A 15,469-nucleotide genomic window follows, 5' to 3' on the forward strand; every position below is an offset into this window, starting at 1 on the left:
GTTCTGACAATTTTGCCAGTTTTCTCATTGCTTTTATGAAAGAGAGGATTTGGGACATCTTTACTCTGCCATTTTCTCTGGCATCACCCATAGAGTTTTTTTTTTTTTTTTTTTTTTTTTTCCTAAGTAAACTCTAGGTCCGATGTGGGGTTTGAACCCATGACCATGAGAGTTGCATGCTCTCCTGACTGAGCCAGCCAGGGACCCCCTCCCCCATACAGGTTTTTTTCACATTTAAAAAAAAGTTTATTTACTTATTTTGAGAGCAAGAAAGAGCACAAGCAGGGAAGGGGCAGCGAGAAAGAGACAGAATCCCACGCAGGCTCCGTGCTGTCAGCGCAGAGCCCAACATAGGGCTCAATCTCACAAACCATGAGATCATGATCTGAGCTGAAATCCAGAGTCAGATGTTCAACTGACTGAGCCACCCAGGCACTGCACCCATATAGTTTTAAATATTAATTTATTATTATGTATGGCCATTTTCCATATTCTTAATCTCCCAAAAAATGAATGTTAACATATGCATAATGTATCATCTTATTGATATTTTATTTAATCATTCTTTTATATTGAACTTTTAGATTGTTTTCCATTTTGCCTCTCTATAGATAATGTTTTGGTCATTGTTTTTTTTTTTTTACTACATCTTGGAATCCTTTCTTAATCTAAGTTGATGGATACAGGAATATGGGACTAAAGACAATAAACATTTTTAAAGCTAAGTCAAAAAGTAATAGCCTCAAGTAACACAAAAGCTAACTAACAACTGGGATGTTTATTACTTGCATAACCAAGAAGTCTGAAAGAAGGTAGGGAGACTCAATGAAGTAGTCAAGAAATCAGACTCATTTTTTTTGCTCCAACACCCTCAGAATATTGACTCTTTATCTATGTGCTTGCTGCTTCTGACGGCAAGATGGCTCCAAGTTTTCTGTTATCACACAAGCAAAGTTCAGGAAAGCAGAGGTGTATGAAGCCACAACAGGGAGAGAGACTCCTTGTAAACCACCATCTCTAATTAGGAAAGAAAATCTTTCCTGCAAACCTCCTAGCAGAATTCCTTACGGGTTATCTCCAATGTGTGTCACATAGCCATCATTAATTGTTAGGGAATCTAGGAAAACAAGGATCTGGCCCCTTCCAGATTCAATCATGAAGTAAGAGGTTTGTTATAGCTGCTGAACAGTCAACTGTATTGGAGAGCAAAACTCACAATAGTGGGTGTATGACCACTCGCCCCAACCTTTAGAGTTAGAAAACAATAAACATTTTTTTTTCTTGTTCACATCTTGGAACAATTAAAGACTGGCTGAACTAGGCTGGGTTTGGCTAGACTTGCCTATGGGTTGGTTGCATGTGTGGTCATTTTGTTTGTTTTTGTTTTTACCTTTTAGTGTAAAATAAAATATAAATAAAGAAAACAATGCAAAACAAATGTATACCTTAGTGAATTCTTATAAGACAAACACCCCTGTAACTACCACCCAGGTTAAGAAATAGAACTTTGCCAGTTCAATTCCTTCTACCAAACTCTTACAGGGTGCCTGGCTGGCTGAGTCAGTGGACCATATGACCCTTGGTCTCAGGGTTGTGAGTTCAAGCCCCATATTGGGTATGGAGCCTACTTTAAAAAAGGAGCAGGGAAGCCACCTGGGTGGCTCAGTGAGTTAAGCATCCGACTTCGGGTCAGGTCATGATCTCAAGGTTTGTAGGTTTGAGCCCTGCATCAGGCCCTGTGCTGACAGCTCAGAGCCTGGAGCCTGTTTCAGATTCTGAGTATCCCTCTCTCTCTGCCCCTCCCCCTCCCTTCAAAAATGAATAAACATTAAAAAAAAAAAGACAAAAAAAAAAAAAACCCAAAAAACAAAACAAAACTCTCTCTAGTCACTTTGGTTGCCTAAAGCTTGTTCTCTGATAGATTCCTCAGGAAGTACTCATAGGAATAATATTCCCTAAGTTCCTGCATGTTCCTAACAGCTTGTCTGGGCCCTTATACCTGAATGTCACATTTTCTTAAGTATCCAAATATGCTATTCCATTTTTTTTTTCTGGCAAAGTATAGCATCAAAAAGTCTGCTGACAATCTTCCTTCCTTTATAAGCCACGCGTTCTTTTGGCCTAGATGCCTAAAGAGATTTTTCTTTTTTGTAATGTCCAGAAATTTCACTAGTATATGTCTTAGTGTTGGCCATTCACTTCAATATTTTCAGATGCATAGTGTGCTCTTTTAGTAAGTACTTTCAAATCTATTTTATTTCAGAAAACTTTTCTCGAATTAGAGCAGAGAGTATTTGTTCAAGTCTCTTGCCTCTGTGTCCTTATGTAGGGACTTCTGCTCACCGTATTTTAGATCTTCTTGTCCTGTATTCATTCAGTAGTGTTGTTTTTCAAATATTTATCTCCTAGTTTTTTTTTTTATTTTTAAAATTTCCCTTCTTTTCACTTTTTGTTCCTCTTAAGGCATTATCTGTGTGTTTATTCACTGGATTCCTCCATTTATTTTATTTCTGTATTCTTCTTGATCTCTGTCCCTTCAGTTCTGAGTTTCTCTATTTCTCATTCATTTTTTCTTTCATGTTTTATATCATTTTCTTCACGACATTTCTTAGTGCCTTTTAGCTCATTTTGAAATAGTTAAATTTCATTTTTCCTTTTTCTTTCTCATTTGTATAATGTTAATCTATTTTTTTAATTAGTTAATTTATTTTTGAGAGAGAGAGAGCAGAGACCGACAGGGGGACATACAGTATCTGGGGCAGGGTCCAGGCTCTGAGCTGTCAGCACAGAGCCCGACATGGGGCTCAAACCCACGAGTCGTGAGACCATGAGCTGAGCCGAAGTCGGACGCTTAACCGACTGAACCACCCAGGTGCCCCTAATGTTTACTTATTTTTGAGAGAGATAAAGAGAGGCCGAGAGAGTGGGGGGAGGGGCAGAGAGAGAAGGAGAGAGAGAATCCCAAGTAGGCTCTGTGCTGTCAACACAGAGCCCAATGCAGGTCTTAAACTCATAAACTGCGAGATCATGACCTGGGCCGAAGTCCAATGCTTAACTGATTAAGCCACTGAGGCACCCCTCTTTCTCATTTTTTTTAAGCAAGTCTTTCTGCCTGCTTTCATTATCTGGAAGGATATTATTCTCATTTTCCTTATGATAACTCGGCATGAGATTTGGTCTCAATACATTTCTGTTGCTCATGTTTGTATGAATTAAGTATGAACTTTTAGAAGGAAGCTTTGTTCAGGATAAGTTTTCTGACTGCATAAAGTTACCTATTCTGTTGTTTTTCACATAGTGCAAGATTTGTAAGATCTTCATGTCACGTTCCCCTCTTCCTCTTTTACCCGGACCTTCTTTCCTTCATCTCTACAGTGCCTTTTCTGTTCCCAGCAGTATCCGCAAGGAAGGGAGCCCCACCTGGTGAGTTTCCAGAGTTCACAGGGGTTAGACTGCTCCAGACTTTCAGACCTTCCTGCGGGCCCCCTGCACTCACGTGCTAACTGAAGTAGGCAAACAGTTTCAGCTGTTGTTCTAAAATTAGCCTGCTGAGCCTTCCAGGGAATACCTCTCGGACATTTTAGGGGGATTTTGTTCTCCAGTTTGTTAGATGCCCTGCTGCTGTCTTCTGCTTCCCCTTGCACAGATGCTGATACCATGCAGGTCTTGTGCTTGTCAATGACTCGTCCTCAGCTGCTTGGTTCAGAGTTCACGGGGATACTTTCTCACCTGGTTTTGTTGGAAATGTCTGTGGATTTCGGTTTTGCTATTTAATTGTTCTGTCTGCTTTTATATGGCGATTTGGCGAGTTCTAACACTATTCTGCCACCACGAGTTCATCTTCCCCAAATCCACGTGTTCACTCCGGGGCCCAGGCTGAGGGGCGGGTATACCCAGCAGCTGTGGGGCGGGTATACCCGAGAAGCTGCATGTCTTGCAGAAATGCAAGAGCACAAACTTGAAAGTGGAGGATGCTTAGACCTCTGTTATGCAGCACACATTTGTTAACATTCCCCTGGCCGAAAACAGCCACAAGGCCAATCGCAACATCAATATGCAAGAAAATATACTTTGCTTCTAGGAGAAGGGACTACAAAATCATGCAAAGAACTGTGATGAGGAACCGGAAACAATAATGCAGTATCCCGCACCAACCAACGGCATCTGCCCCCAAAGCTTTTCCTAAATCTTGTTAAAGTGCTTTCCAGAAATGGTTTGTTAATTCGACTTCCATCCTCACGTATGACAGTGCCCCTCACACTACCACACCCATCATTATTGACTATCTTTACATTGTTGTTAATTCAGCAAGTAAAAAATGTATGTGTGGTTTAATGTTTGGATTACACTTCTTCCACTTTTGTGAGGTTTAGTATTTTGGGTATTAGTTTCGTAGCCATTTCTCTTTCCTCCTTAATGACTTGTCTGCTCCTGTCCTGTATCTATTTCTCTAAGGCCGATGTTGTTTTTCTTGTTGATTTATAAGACCGCGTTACATACTAAAGATTTTAATCTTTATCTTTCATATTTGTTACATGTATCTGTTCCAACTTATCATTTCCCTTTTGTGTCATTTATCTAATTCTGCATAACGAATTGCCTTAAAACTTAGTGTTCTAAACAAAAACAAAAAAAAAACATTTACTATTGCTTACAAATCTGTGAGTCAGCAGGATGTATCTGATGACCCAGGCCAGGCCGGGCTGATCTCTGCTGGGCTCATTCATGTATCTGACATCAGCTGGTGGCACGGTTAGGGAACAGGTGACCTAGGATGATGGTCTCACTCACATATTGGCTGCTGGCTTGCTGTCACTTGGTGCAACAGGGATTACTGGGTCACGTGACCGCCATGCCTTTTTATTTGTATTGTTTCTTGGTATGCATTTAAACTTTTTATATATTCAAAGTCATTATTTTTTTCCTATGTGATTTCTTTATTGTTGTCATGCTTTAAAAGTTATTCCCCAGATCCAAGGTCTGATAAATACTCACTTAAGTTTTCTTCTACATTTTTGTTCTTTCATTTATTATCTTTAAGTCTTTAATCCATTGGAAATTGTTGCACGTGAAGTAAGAATTTAAATGGTTGTTTTTCCACATGTAGTTAACCAATCATCCAAGCACTGGTAATGGAATAGTCTTTCCTTTTCCCATGGATTGATGATATCACCTTTTATCACAGAGTGGATTGTGATGCAGTCCTTGGATCTGGTTCTGGGTTCTTGCCTTTGCTCCACTGATGTGTCCCTCATGGTTTCTTGCATTGCCCAAGTCTATACAGGCAAAGGGTGGAAGGAACTCAGGGTTGGGTGAGTATCGCCATTTTGTCTGCAAATTAAGTTCATCCCACATCATCCTTCAGAAGCCCAGGATTCAAAATGAGCTCTGAAAGTTCAGGAGCGAGTCACGGGGGGATCGATCCAGACCTCTCAGAGACCAGAAACCTTTGAGCAGAGGGAGGGCACTTAAGAAGATGAGTTTGTCCTAACCTAGCACTTGTTTGAGAACGGAAGAGCTATAATTACAATCCTGATCAGAAGAGAAATGCTTGGCTTTTTCCACCATTATCGGAGGTACCCAGAATGCTCCCAGAGAGCCCTGTGACCACTACATGCACAAGATGTAACTGCGTTGTGCAAAAGGGAGGGCTGCAGTCTTTCACCTGTGGCAGAATATATAATATTTATTGATTTTCCTCTGAGTAACAGGTTTAGGGAAGATTGCCAATTCTCTGGGGGGATAAACATGAAATAGATTCCCCCCCCCCAAAAAATCTATCAGTTATGCTCTGTGAAACCTCCCTTTCCCACTGAGTAAGCAGGCTCCATTTGCCATATATATGTGTGTGTGTGTGTGTGTGTGTGTGTGTGTGTGTGTGTGTGTATCAGTCTGATCCTATAACTTTTCATCATTTTAGTTATCAAAATGATTTTTCCTCAGTTATTAAGATTCAGCTCTGTTCAATTTAAAATTTCAATCTTCTATTTGATTCCAAGCCTTCCTCCTTGCCTCTAATGCAGGCTAGGCTGCAGGCTTTAGGGGAACTGGGGGTGGGGAAGGGAGCGAGGACATGGCCTACTGTCTCCCATTCCTCTCCTTCCAGCTTACCCCTCCGGCCCTGGGAAAAAAGGAAGAAAAGGCAAAGCTGAATCTGCCCTTTTGGGATCGCTTGCGCTGACCAAGAGGCCCCAGGGCCGCCCCTGCACTCAGTGGCAGGCAGCTTCTGGCAGTCCCTTGAGAAACCCATCTTCCTCCTCCCGCTTGCCCCCCAGCTGACAGCCTTGTGCAGCATTTCTCCAAGGCGCAACTCTCTGTCCAACATGTGGCCATCTTCCTGCACATCTACAGCCCCCCGACTCTGGGGCCTGTGAGCAGAAGGATCCATCCATATTCTTAACCAGGAGCTTGAGAGGCTAATCCCACTCACCTCACACCATCCTGTTACATTTTCATCCCATCAACTTCCTTCTGACCCCAGCCCCAGGTTCCTGCAGATCTCAGAGTGGCACAGCCCTGGACTCTGTACATCCATCTGGGCTCTTGATGCCTTAAACGTCTCTTAACATTTACTTTATTACACTTATTTTGATGACTTGAGTTGTTAAGTAGCTCGTTATAAGATCCTAAGATTCAACAGAGACGTGCATTTTCCTAAGACCCCCCCCCCCCACCAAATCAGCAGCATCCTCAGATTAGAAGGTACTTTCAGGGTATTGGACCCAGGTTTTCCCCATCAGGATAGGACTGCTCAGGCTTCCAGAAAGACAAGAGCTGAGAACCTGGGCTTTGCTGTCAGACGGATCTCAGGCTGAGTCCTGCATGAACTACCTCCTTGCTGGGCAATCTTGGACAATTTACTGAACTTAGTTTCCATTTCCTCAACTGTAAAATAAGAAGAATAACAGTATGGATCTTACAGTTTGTATCGCTGAAATGAGATCATGCGAGCAAAGCCCAGTGCCTGGCATCTAACGAGTTCTCATTTATGGTCCTTGTTTCATTTTGGCTTTTGTTTCTGTTGTTTTAATTGAGGGGTAATTGACATAGAACTTGGTATTAGTTTCAGGCGTACAACTTAATGATTAGGTATTTGTACATACTGCCAAAGGGTCACCACAATAACGTCTGTCACCATACATAGTTAGTTTTTTTTTTCCTCACGATGAGGACTTTTAACATTTACCGTGAGGGGGCGCCTGGGTGGCTCAGTCGGTTAAGCGTTCGACTGCGGCTCAGGTCATGATCTCACGGTCGGTGAGTTCGAGCCCCGCGTCGCGCTCTGTGCTGACAGCTCAGAGCCAGGAACCTGCTTCAGATTCTGTGTCTCCCTCTCTCTCTGACCCTCCCCCGTTCATGCTCTGTCTCTCTCTGTCTCAAAAATAAATAAACATTAAAAAAAAATTAAAAAAAAAAAGATTTACCGTGAGCAACTTTCGAATATGCAATACGGTATTATTAACTATAGTCATATGGTAGTTACTGATGTTCTAAATCAGGAAATCTGCTTGAGCCACCGCTAAATCCGAATACGTCCAAATGCCGCTGCCTGGCAGATGGTTGAGTCATGCATTATTGGGGGTAAGTCCCACTCAGGGGATCTGGTGCTTTGCTGTTGCCCTATCACCTCTGTGGGGACGGTTCCACACAGGTGGTGACACAGGCTGGGAGCGGGTGTGAGGAGGGGCATCTGTGGGTTGGTACGTGTGTGCAGTCACATTAATTTGCCCAAAGAAAATTATTATTTATGTTTTCCAGTTGCAGAGACTACGTACTAGAAAACTCTTAAGGTATTATTTGATGTTTCTTAATACTTAGACCTACTGCTTTATGACAAATTGCCAAGCAGTGGTCAGGAGTCAATTCACATTGAAGAAGAACAAAGATTAGGGGACTATTGACCCTTGAAAAGAACTCATTCGTGGATGTTCATTATTCACATTGCATCCAGTCTCAACCCACCCTCTGGGCTTCTTATTTTACATTTATTTCCAGATTAATAGCCCAATTAGAAACCTATTGACTAAGGCCGTACTAAAGGCAATGACCCTTCACAGCTGCAAGCTCCCTCTTTTCAAACCACCCTTAAAACCAAAGGCAAGTAGCATTGGCTCTCCCATTCCTGGGCTAACTCTGCCCCCTAGTGCTCACTCACACACTTGGGCACCAGCAACTGAGAGTCGCCTTTGTTATTTTTTTCCTCACAGGACGGGAACAGAGAAGGCCTGTCATCCCCACACCCGGTCTTTCCCAGCCCCTAACCCCCCTCAGTCTGTTCTGTGTAGATAATCAACCCAAAGGCTCAGATGTTGTTTCTGTCCTGTGTATTTGAAATGAATTTAGCACACCAATCTTCTTATGTGTTAAAAAGCGTTTCTCAGCAGGTTGGTGAGGATAAACCTCCGTGGGGGAAAGGGAAGGAGAGCTGTGATCGCTCCCGGACCTCCCCGGGGACCGGGGTGACGCCTGTAGCCAGGAGGTAGAGCCCTGGGCAGGCCCCTGACCCGTTCTGAGGTTTGGTTTCCTTGAGTGTAAGACGAGGGGAGGAGGCCCCACAGTCTCGCGTCTGTTGCACAGGAGAACCAGGTGATGATTGTGTGGGAAGAGGGCTGTGGCTTTCAAGCCCCACTCTTGGACTAGAAATTGACCTTTGTCAGCCTTGAACTTCCCATCTTACAAAAGGAAATGATGACTTGCCCTGATAGTCGCACCACTTACTTGTGAAGGGTAGCGAGTCCGCAGTGCTTTGCTGGGCACGTTCCAGCCGCCCCCGCTGCGTGGTCAGAGGGGGCCGCTGAAGATGCCGATTCTCACTAGTGCCGGGCAGGGAAGGAGGGTGGAAATCACAGACCTGCATTTCTGATGGCGTCCTGGTGAGACTTTGACGTCCCACTACATTGTGAAGGCCGGGGGTGTAATGGAAAAGAGACCGAGGGCCAGGAGGTCTGGGTTCGGTCTCCGCGGCATCATGAATTTTGTGACTTGGACGAAGTAAGTCACTTCACCTTGTTGGGCCTCAGTTTCCCCGTCTGTAAAAGGAGGCAGCTGGGCAGGGGATTCTGGAAGGACCCTTCTGACTATAGTATTCTGAGAGTCTGAGAGAAAACAGCAAGGCTCTGAAAAGAGTAAAATCTGCCCAGCGTAGGTCTTACTCCTCGAACCTCCCAGAAGAAAGACAGAATGTTAATTATTTGAGCAGCTAATTTTTCTGCAGCACTTCCGTGTGTCAGGTCTTGATCTAAGCTCTTCGCTTCCATGAACAGCTATCTGTAGAGTTATCTTGGTACAGAAATTATTAATGTGCAATTAATAATTAAGTGCTTTGGGGGAATGATTTCTAAATAGGAGCCTGATCAATAAGCCGGTTGTGGCGGGGGGGGGGGGGGGAAGGGGGGAGGGAGGGGGTGGGCATCTTCAGCTAATGAAGGGGGCTACTCCCTGTCTCTGCTATGAAAAGAAAAATGTCACCAAACATTACACGCAGCCTGAGGGGTACGCGTGGAGGGGGAAGGGGCTGCTGTTGCCAGGCAACTAGCTCCTCATCACTAATCATGTGCATAAAAGCCATGGGTCTTCGTTTTCTGCACAGCTAGTGGGCCTCTCCCCCTTCTCCCACCCCCTGCTCCCCACAGCTGGCCTTCGGGCTCTGGTTCCAGACACTTGGACCTTGAAATAGGCCCAGGACCCCGTCAGTAATCCAGGGCGGGCTCTGCTGCAAGAAAGCAAAATGCAGAAAGATTCTTTGTGTCCATCTTAGAGGAGAGGAAGGCCCAGCACCAATATTCCAGAACACCCTTTCCTCCACTACAGCCTTTTGAGTGAGCCATCACCCCAGAGGCTTGCTCAGATTTGAGGGAAATCCCTTTCTGACCCCCGCATTCAAGGAAGGCTCTTGCTGTTTGCCATGCGGATGCTGAACAAACACGTGGGTCCCTGGGCTAGCTTTCAATGCGCTCTGCAAACACTTCTCTCTGGATGCGGCCAACTGTCCAATTAGGCAAGCTGTAAGCCTCTCCCTCTGGGGATTTGTTGTCTTAAAGAGCAAGGCCCCAGTGTGACCAGAGAATTTACAGAGCACATGTCCTACAGAGAAAATGCTCCCGCTGGGGCCCGGTCACCTTTCGGAAGAGGAGTGGAGAAGGCTGTTCCGTCCACGGAGTGCACGGGCAGGGGAAGAGCCGATATTATAATAGGCGTTTGCATCTGTTTCCTTCCAAAGCACACGGGCACTCTAGGAGGACGGAGGACTGTCTGTGCTGTGGGGAATTGGGTTGTGGCTCTGGAATTGTCAGAGGGCTGCTTTGGTCGATTTCACAGACAAAAGTCATAATAAGTATTGACTTAAAAGATCGCAGCCCAGAATGTGGAATGTACCGGCCCATTGACCTGCCCCAGTTCAACGGCTGTTCCGATCAAGTGTCTGCAGCTCAGAAAGGGGACACGTCTCCCTCAGGAATCCCGGAAGCGTGGGCACCACCCCCGCAGGCCAGGCAGGCTGTGCTGCTCCTGGAGAGTGGTTGATGTGGGGACAATTTTCAGCCGCCTGTCACGGTCCTCTTCTCTCTCTCTGCTCCAGTCACACTGGCCTCCCTACTAGTCCTCAAAACACCCCTTGTCGGGCCTTGGCACTTGTCCCCTGGATGCTCCTACCCCAGGTACGTAGATGACATGACACCTTCTCTGATGCCACCCTGTCTACAATAATAGATCTGCCATCCCTGCTTACTCTCACCACATTCCTTTTTTGGTTTATTTTTTGATTTGAGAGAGAGAGAGAGAGAGAGCACGAGCATGAGTGGGGGAGAGACGCAGAGGGAGAGATGGAGGGAGGGAGGGAGGGAGAGAGAGAGAGAGAGAGAGAGAGAGAGAGAATCCCAAGCAGGCTCCACACTCAGAATGAAGCCTGACACAGTGCTTGATCCCACGAGCCTGAAATCATGACCTGAGCTGAAATCAAGAGTCAGACACTCAACCGATTGAGCCACCCAGGCGCCCCTCCATATGCCATTTTTAATATTCTTCAAAGTACCTGAGTTCTCCTTCCTTCCTTCCTTCCTTCCTTCCTTCCTTCCTCTTTCTGTCCATTTTACAAACTCCTGCACCCCCGGCATCTGCCACAGTGTGTGTCCTGCAGCCAGCCCTCCACTAGCATCTACAGAGTCAGTCATGGACCCTGTGGCTCCATTCTGTTCCAGGAACGCATGGGGCTCTCACATCCTCACCCTCCAGGGGCCCGGAGCTCCTCTCTGGAGGAAGTGCTGTGTGACTTTCTGGTATACCTTTACAGATATTTTATGTTGATCCAAACAAGTACACATACAGAACCATATTCCTCCCATCCATCCTTTGGAAAACAGTAATAGTAGAGGACTTTACATTTCTACTACGTCTTGCTTTTTCCACTCTGTGTATCTTGAAGATCATTTCAGATCAGTTCGAATAAAACATCCTCATTTTTTTTCTAAGGCTGAGGAATATTCCAATGTACAGTCATTTATCTGGTTCCCCACAGATGGATATGTAGGCTGCCTCTCGTCTTTTGTTTCGGCAGAGTGTTGCAAATAATGCAATATATGACACACTGCGCATATGCGATCACATCCAGAGGGTAAATTCTTAGGAGTCAAACTGCTGAGTCAAAGGGTATGGCACTTGTAGTTTGGGTAGATACTAGCAAGCTTCTCTCTACAGACATTTACATAGCACCTGTCACACAGCACAGAGCACATGCATCTACACCCCTGCCAACAATCTATGAGGGAGCTTATTCCCTGCAGCCTCACCAAACTTTCTTTTATCTTTGCCAACCAGAGAGTTGAAAAGTGATATTGCAGTGCAATCTCATTTTGCATCTTCTTACTGTGAATAAGGTTCACCATGTCTCCCTCTAAGAGGCGCGTGGATTTCCTTTCTCAGGAACCGCCCATTTTTCTACTAGGTGGTTGGTCTTTGAAAAAAAAAATCGATCAATAGGAACCCCGACCTATTAGAAAAATTCATCTTGACTGTGATGTAAGTCACAAATATTTTCCCCTATATGTCATTTGCTTTCGGATAAAACCATAGTTTTCTGCCTTACAGATTATGTGTAGTCAAACGCATTCATACGTACGTGTGAGAGACTGCCACCTTTTAGTTTACTTTTTAAATACTTTATCATGCCATTATGTGTTTAGCAGTATTCTTGGAAGCTGCATCTTTTATTGGTTATTTTTAAAGTGGTGCTTCCCAGACGGGGTTTTAGGATACGCTCTTAACTCTTGATGACTTGAGACGCTACCCTAGTCCTTGAAGAATCTCGAGATTCTGGGGAAGTGCCCAAACCGTGATAACCCTCATCTGTTTGATGTTGGCTTTTAGAAATCTCTGTTGCAGAGAGTGACATTTTTTTGACTCTTTTTCAGGATTCCCGAATATACCACCTGTTTCGGTCTTTAATCATCTCTCGGCTGGTTACAGGTGCAGAAGGTTGAAGCAGCTGGAAAGCATCTGTTTCCAGAAAAAAGGACCCCCTCCCTCATGCCACCTCCTTAACACACCAAGCAAAGCGCACACCATGCCCCCACTGTCAGCTCAGTGGGCCTGCCCTCCCCGCACCTGGCTTTTCCATGTCCTCCGTCATCAGGGTCCCCCACTCTCTCCCTCTCTCCCTGCCGTGACTCCTCATTTGCTGGCCTCCGCTCCAGGCAGGCTGGCCTTTCCTATCTCTTCCTTGTAGCCTGTGGGCGGGGCGGGGGTGGGGGGACTCACCCAGCTTTACTGGGGCCTGAGTAATGTTCATTCTTTTAAAGAAGATGAATACAGAGTTACCAGTACAAAGTTAAATATGAAAATAAATAGAATATAACAAAAACTATAAAGTTTTAAAAGCTGGAAAACACCACAAAAACACAAAATAGAGATAAATTACGTATTAGTTTGTATTAATTGCCCGACATGCTTCTAAAATACTTTTTTCCAAGGCGCCTGGCTGTCTCAGTTGATGGGGCATGCAACTCTTGATCTCGGGGTTGTGAGTTTGAGCCCCATGTTGGGTGTGGAGATTACTTAAAAATAAAATCTTTAAATAATAAGAATAATAAAGTAAATTAGGGTCACCTTGGTGGCTCAGTGGGTTAAGCGTCTGACTTCAGCTCAGGTCATGACCTCGTGGTTTGTGGGTTCGATCCCCATGTCAGGCTCTGTTCTGACCACCCATAGCCTGGAGCCTGCTTCGGGTTCTGTGTCTTCTCCCTCCGTCCCTGCCCCTCCCCTGATCATGCTCTGTCTCTCTCTCAAAAATAAACATTAAAATTTTTTAAAAATAAATCACTTTTTGCCCCTCCTTTTTGGCTTCATATTCTTTATCTGTTAATATGCTGACAAGTTTGAAATACCATTATCCATAGGAAGCATAGACTTTAGTCTTTTTTCTAGCAGGGCTGATCGTCTAGAAAATATACTTTAGCATCATAACATGTTATTGGCAGTGTCTTGCTAATACATAGCTCAACATGTTAGAGTGTACGAATCACGCAACTTCACATGCAGACATACTCACTGTTGTTTCAATCTTACAGAATTAAATCCACAGGAATCCGAGGAAATTCCATTTTTCACAATTTCCGTCAAAAAAGAAAGACATGCATCGTATGTTTATATAGCTTTATCTGGTATATCCCTGACAAGGGAGAATTCAAATTTTGGCCAGAAGACAAAAATTCAGTCCCCCTTTTTACGATTCTACACATCTGATAACTGGAAGAATTTTTCCACGGACCAACAGCTGGTCCTACGTTTCCAACCTGTTTCTCCTCCGCACCTCACGTATTTCTGGAGGCCACCACTGTGGGACACATTGATATCTGAGACCACCACTAGCCCTGCACCTTGTTGTCACCAGGCCGGGCAAGTCAAGGCTGCGAGAGTCTTCCTAAACACCACTCCGACACCCTGCCAAGAAGCAAACTTAAGAAAACAACTGGAGGCCATATAAATCTATTGCATTTAATACACAGTAAATGTGTCTTCATCTCAATTTCCCCTTTGGTTGCTTTCAAAAATGCCCATGGTCACAGCAAAGCGAGGGAGAGGGAGGATTCAACAGGGAGGAAGCTGAAATGGAAAGAGACTGATGTGGTCGTCATAACTTGCAACTGATGTACCTCCTAAAAATTGTGCAGAAGCACACGAACACGACTCCCAGCCAGGACCGCGGCGGGTCTCCTGTGAGTGAGTGGCCTGAAAGCTTACACTTCCTTAGTTTCAAGACAGGGGCACTTCTGTCCCTGCTGTCTGGCCCCACCCCCACCCACCGCCCCACTGTCTGGCCCTCATTCAAAATAACTTCTGTACGTGTCAACATGGTCTTGATCTCCAGGGACAGAGACCCAAATGAAACAAACTAAACGGAGGATATACCGATTCCTAAACTGCCGGCCCCAAGAACAACCGGAACCAGTCCTCTCCACCTGTCCTCTCTCTGCACCTCACTTTCCATCTCGACAAGTACAGAATAGAGCTTCACCCTCACGGAGGCTTGATCTCCAGCAACTCCATACTTGAATTGCATCGTGTGGCCACCCACCCAAGGGAAACTCAGGCTGGGACTCCGCCTGGGTCGAGTTCAAGGGACTCAGGCTGGGCCGGCTTGCCTCTCTAGCACTGTGGGGGGTACACCTAGTGGGGAACATCCCCACTAGACGTTCAAGGTTGGAGTAGGGAGGAAGGGAGGGGTGCTATGGTAGACAGGACAATGGCCCCTCAAAGACGTTCAAGCGCCAATCCCTGGAACTGAGAATGTGTTTCCCTACACAGCAAAGGGATTTTGTGAATGTGATTAAGTTAAGGATCAGGGCTTTTTGTTGTTGTTGTGTTGTTTTGTTTTGTTTTTTAAGTAGGCTTCATACCCAGCAAGCGAGGCTCACCCACTAGGCCTTTTCTCTCCTCCCTCCGAGTCCTACCCTTCTGCTATGGGGCCTGTGTCCCCTGGATTCACAGGTTGAAATCCTAACTCTCGGGATCTCAGGATATTATATTTAGAGTATGTGGACTGTATGTGGAGAGAAGATCTTTAAAGAGGTAATAAAGGCAAAAATGGGGTCATACCAGTGGCCCGTAGTGCAATGCGACTGGTGTCCTTATAATGAGAGGAGATTAGGACGCAGACACGTACAGAGGGAAGAGATACAGAGATGCCGGTAGAAGACAGCCATCCCTAAGCCCAGGAGAGAGGCTTCCGAAGAAACCAACCCCGCAGACACCTTGACCTCTGACTCCCAGCCTCCAGGATTGTGAGCGACGACATTTCTGTTGAAGTCACCAGGTCTGCAATATTTGTCATGGCAGCAAAACCAGGCACTGCCCTTCAAGGCAGCGGTGAAATCCTACCCCCTTTCTCACACCGCCTTTGGTTAGCCCAGCTCACGGTGCGGCCATTGTCTCCCCATTGTCTCAGAAGGCCTGGAGGCTGAGAGTCGCCAACAGTTTA

At 45.2% G+C, this 15,469-nt stretch overlaps 1 protein-coding gene across 1 annotated transcript in view; it reads right to left on the bottom strand.

The window, feature by feature from the left end:
* TMCC3 (transmembrane and coiled-coil domain family 3) overlaps window positions 1-15,469 on the bottom strand; it is a 328,168-nt gene that overhangs the window by 869 nt on the left and 311,830 nt on the right. The window lies entirely within an intron of this gene.

This window comes from Leopardus geoffroyi, chromosome B4 (genome assembly GCF_018350155.1).
Source record: "Leopardus geoffroyi isolate Oge1 chromosome B4, O.geoffroyi_Oge1_pat1.0, whole genome shotgun sequence".
Lineage (NCBI taxonomy): Eukaryota > Metazoa > Chordata > Mammalia > Carnivora > Felidae > Leopardus > Leopardus geoffroyi.